This window comes from Ascaphus truei, unplaced genomic scaffold, assembly GCF_040206685.1.
Source record: "Ascaphus truei isolate aAscTru1 unplaced genomic scaffold, aAscTru1.hap1 HAP1_SCAFFOLD_566, whole genome shotgun sequence".
Taxonomy (NCBI): domain Eukaryota; kingdom Metazoa; phylum Chordata; class Amphibia; order Anura; family Ascaphidae; genus Ascaphus; species Ascaphus truei.
Window position 1 is genome coordinate 188,748 of NW_027456898.1, and position 5,357 is coordinate 194,104.

Genomic DNA, 5,357 nt, shown 5'->3' on the forward strand with positions numbered 1-5,357 from the left:
AACTTGCGCGTTCGTAATGTCCCTGAAACAATATCACCAGAAAATATCAGACCATACCTAACTTAACTTTTCACTATGCTCTACGGTGATTTGGATGAAAAGGATCTGGAAATAGACAGAGCCCACCGGTCCCTGGAGCCGAAATCGGATGATCCGAAACGCAGGCGCGATATCTTTGTGAGGATGCCTAGCTTTTCAGCCAAAGAGCGGATCATAGCGACCTGCAAAGAGAGGGAATCTATAATATTCCAAGATGAAACCCTGCTGATGTTCAACGATCTCTCGCGGCTAACCATCATCCGCCACAGAGAACTGAAGCCCCTTACGACTCTATTGCAGGAGAAAGCAATAAAATACAGCTGGGGTTTTCCGTTTAAATTGATTGCCAGCAAGGCGGGAACCATTCGCCATCCAGAGGATATGGACCCATTTGCCCGTGCGCTGGGCCCGACCCCCCCTCCATCATGGTCAACAGAACTGCCGAACCACGGCCCCAGTGGAAACAGAGGAGGCCCAGAGCGAGCGTCAGCGAGAATAGCTGCCCACCAACAGAGTCAAAACAGATAGCCACCTGAGGACTCTGCTGAGATTTAACCTGTGGGAAAAAATGGAGCTGCCCATACCTGCTTAGACGCTCTGGTTCCCGCTGACCCGCGAGCTACAAGGATGCAGCACGCACGTCTCTTCACAGCAGCAGTCGCCCGACTGGTCGCAGAGGAGGATACAAGTTCCTGTTTCCTGCAACTAGCACGCCGTTATTAGAAGCGGGAGCCCCGTTGGGCCCCACTGTTGGGTTTTGTTTTTGGGGAGGTGGGTGGAGGGCCTGTTGGCGCGAAAACTTCACCTGGTCTGCATTCGTGGACCATATCACCACCTCGAAGAGTGAGCAGAGACCCGGACCGCCAGTCGCAGAAATGGACGTACAGCAGGGTTTGTGGGGTTGGCGGGAGGGGGTGGGGGAAAAAGGAACGTTATTGCCTAGGCTTCACCGCCTGCGTTCTGCGATCTCCTCCTCCCCCCCCCCCCCCTCTAGACCCACTAAAGCTGAACCGGAGTAGACGCCTTAGACCCCCAAACAATCAGGGGGGGGGGGTGTCATCCCAACTGATACTCAAGGGCTCCTATTTAAAAAATGTAGCTGCCCCCCCCCTAACCTCTCCCCCCCTCAACCTACCCCCCTCCTCCCCCCCACCCCGAGGATAGAAAGATAGAAAGCCACTATGTATACTGTACCCTGCTATGGGCATGAAAATGCAGCAGTGTCTCAAAGTCACAAGTAGCTGCTCATTAACTTTGTGTGCACCATAAAAAACGAAGATATACTGTGATGACCGACTGCAAACAATGCGTGTATAAGTGCTTTTGTATTATTATAACCAAATATGTTGAAAGGTATTATGAAGAAAAGTCTTAAAAGGTTGAAAAGATATGTGAATCCTGTTTCCCTGACCTCACACCCTAGAATGAGCCCTCCCAAGCCTTATCCCCCCTTTCCCACTCCCTCCCTTCCCTCCCCCCATCCTCTCTTGGACCCGTCTCCCCTTCCCCCACAGAGGTTAAAACCATAAGAACGCCGCTATGGACCCACAAACTACTGCACCCTGCTATGGACACGAAAATGCAGCAGTGTCTCAAAGCTGCAGGTTGCTGATCATACTCCGTTCGCACCCACAAAACAGGACGATATATGGTGGAAACAAATTGTTAACATTGAATGTACAAATGTTCTGCTTCATCCTATCCTGATACTTTTAAAGGTATTAGGCATACCTCCTTCCCCCCCTCCCTCCCACAAAGTTATTTAACCTATAGTTAGGGGCCCACGTCTTCCCTGTCCCCAAAGGTTGTCGGCACCGGACTTACCCCCCGCGGGCCTCCAGGCCAAACGCCGGTTAAAAGTTACACCGGTTGTAATTTTTCTGGCCACATCAAGGCCTAGTTTACTCTCTCTATCACCTGCTAGTACTGTCCCAGCAGGCCCCTCCCCTCCCTTCCCCCCCCCCCTCTCTTGCATTCGCCCCCCCGGCCCTGGTCGGTTAAGAGAGACTTACTTCCACGAGAGTCTTGACAATACCAACACCCTTCCTAATTACAGACAAACATAGTAGAAACAAACCCCATGGCTAACCAATCAGCTAATTAAACTGGTTTCTCTGACCGTAAAAGATTTACAAAATAATCGAAAGAGGAGGTTAGCTCTGCAAGAATTAAAGGGTGACATTGTTTTCCATTAGGAGACGCACTTCACATCCCAGGCTCCGCCCCAAAACTTTCCAAAACGCGTTCCCAATGAGATATTACTCGTCATTTAGTAGTAAGAAGCGAGGAGTTGCAATTTTAATTCGCCAAGGCACTCCATTCAATCTGACAAAAATAACAACGGACCCAGAGGGTAGATTTCTAGTGGTGTATGGGTCTCTGGCTGGCTCTCCGATCGCTCTGATCAATCTATACGCGCTAAATGAAAACCAAAACTAATCCTTAAAAAAAGTACTAGAAGGAGTGGACCCTGAATACTTGTCCTCAATATTATTAGGAGGAGACCTAAATATGGTATTAAACCCCATTGAAGATAAATCATTCAACCCGGGCTGCTTGCCCTCCGCCCAATCACATAGAACTGGGAAAAAATTTAAAGAGATAATTAAAGAGATCTCTCTCATGGATATATGGAGAATCCACCACCAAGGACAGAAGGACTTCACCTTTTACTCCCCCCCTCACCAGACGTACTCACGTATCGACTATTTTCTTGCTATCAAGAACATTCTAGAGGCCGCCACTAACTCGGACATCGGACCAATAACTTGTTCGGACCATGCCCCAGTTACCTTGACACTTTCAATACCATTTACAAAAACGGTCACTTACAATTGGAAATTGAATGACTCCCTATTAAATGATATCAAAGTAGAGAAAGAAATCAAAAAAGGCCTCAAGGAGTATTTCAATATTAATTGTGGTTCGGTGTCATCCCCAACAATTTTGTGGGAAGCCCATAAGGCCACAATTAGAGGTAAAATAATCTCAATTGCCTCCCACAAAAAGAAAGTTAAAATGGAGAGGATAAAAATATTAACAGACAAAATTCTCGATTTGGAAAAACAACATAAAGCAAACCCCTCAAAAAAAATATATAAACATCTGACTACTAATAGAACTGAGCTTAAACAAATTCAATTGGAAAATGTAGAAAAAGCCCTTAAATGGACTAACCAAAAATATTGCGATAAAGGCAACATGGCCGATAAACTTCTGGCTAGCAAATTAAGAGGTGTGCAAAAAAGATCCCAAATAACGGCGATCAAGAATACATCTGGTGAGGTAATATATAACGAAAGAAAAATAGCCGAAGAATTCACCAAATTCTACACTAAATTATATAATCTAAGGACACAGAGTAGCGATCCAGAGCCCAATAGATTAGAAGTAATCACAAACTACCTTGATGATTGCACCCTTCCCACACTAACAGACGAAGAAAACTCCGCCCTTAACTCCAAAATCTCAAAAGCAGAATTGACAGCAGTGAAAACACTGAAAACCTCCAAAGCCCCTGGCCCAGACTGGTTCACTAATGCCTATTATAAGAAGTTTTTACCCATACTGTCCACACACCTACTGAATATGTTTAACTCATTCATGGAGGGAAACCCAATTCCCTCATCAATGTCACTGGCAAACATTGCTATTATACATAAGGAAGGGAAAGACCCTAGGCAATGTGGGAGTTATAGACCAATTTCCCTCCTGAATAACCATCTTAAACTTTATAGCAAGGTCCTGGCTAACAGGCTAAATCCAATACTACCTAGGTTAATAAATCTGGACCAAGTGGGGTTTGTCTCGGGGCGTTAAGCCTTGGACAATACCCGCAAAATAATCAATATAATTGATCATGTACACCTCACAGGCACCAAGGCAATTCTTTAGAGCTTAGATGCAGAGAAGGCATTTGATAGAATTGATTGGCTATTTCTCAATACCACAATGGTAAAATTTGGCTTTAACGAATCCTATTTAACAGGGGTCCGCGCCCTATACCAAAATCCATCGGCCCTCCTAAGATTGCCAGGTGGGAACACCGAAAGATTCCAAATTAAAAATGGTACGAGACAGGGATGCCCACTATCCCCCCTCCTCTTTGCAATCACTATCGAGCCTCTGGCGTCAAAAATACGAAACAATATAAATATCCAAGGCATAGAAATAGGAAAAACAAATTACAAGATTTCGCTTTTTGCGGACGATATTATCTTGTCATTATCCAGACCCCAAACTTCCCTTCCTAACCTTCAAAGGGAACTAGGAGATTTCGGCAAAATATCTGGATACAAGATAAATAGTGATAAGTCTGAAGCCCTTAACCTGAGTCTTTCAGAATCAGAAGTGAAATTGCTCAAATTGAACTTTAGTTATAGATGGAGTTCTTAATACATTAATTATTTGGGAGTGAATGTATCAAAGAACTACCAATCCTTATATCAGTATAATTACACGGCTCTGTTTGGCAAAATCAAGAGAGACCTGGATAAATGGGAAGGTTACCAGATTTCTTGGATCGGAAAAATGATCTCGATAAAGATGAACATACTCCCTAGATTATTATATTTTTTTCAAACTCTCCCGGTCCACGTTCCTGGTTCTGAACTAAAGAACATCCAAAACAGATTCTTCAATTTCATTTGGCAGGGCAAAAGACCCAGGGTATCAAGGTCGGTACTGTTGGCATTTAGAGCGAGGGGAGGTATGGGTGTCCCAGACATCTCCAAATATTACCAGACAGCCCAACTTAAACAAGCGGCCGTATGGAACACTGACCCTGAACAACGATGCTGGCTCAAAATAGTCACACTATGCCAAAATGCCTTCTCTGCAAGCGTGCTTATGGAGCCTGGATAGAGGAGATATGCATCTAAACAAATTCAAACTGGGAGCGATGAGCCATACCTGGGAGGTCTGGCTAAAAGCCAAGACTAAGTACAGACTTGCGTCCCCCAGCTCACAACTTACACCAATTTTTAATAACCCCAAATTCCCCCCCCCCCCCCCCCCCGGATGCGCTTCCAAATTATACGACCAATTTAAAATCGAAGGGGATCACGGTGATCGGAGACATTCTGAGCCTGGGGAAACTCTTGAGCTACCAAAATTTACGTACTAAATACGATATACCACAATTGGATACATTCAAATATCTCCAAATTAGACACTTTGCCCAGAAGATATCCCCGAATCCGGAATATCCCCCTCTCACTAAATTTGAGAGACTATGTAGAGATAGCTCTCAACAAAAAGGGCTAATATCAAAGATTAATACAGAATTGGAAACATCAGCGGACCCTCCGATTCATGAC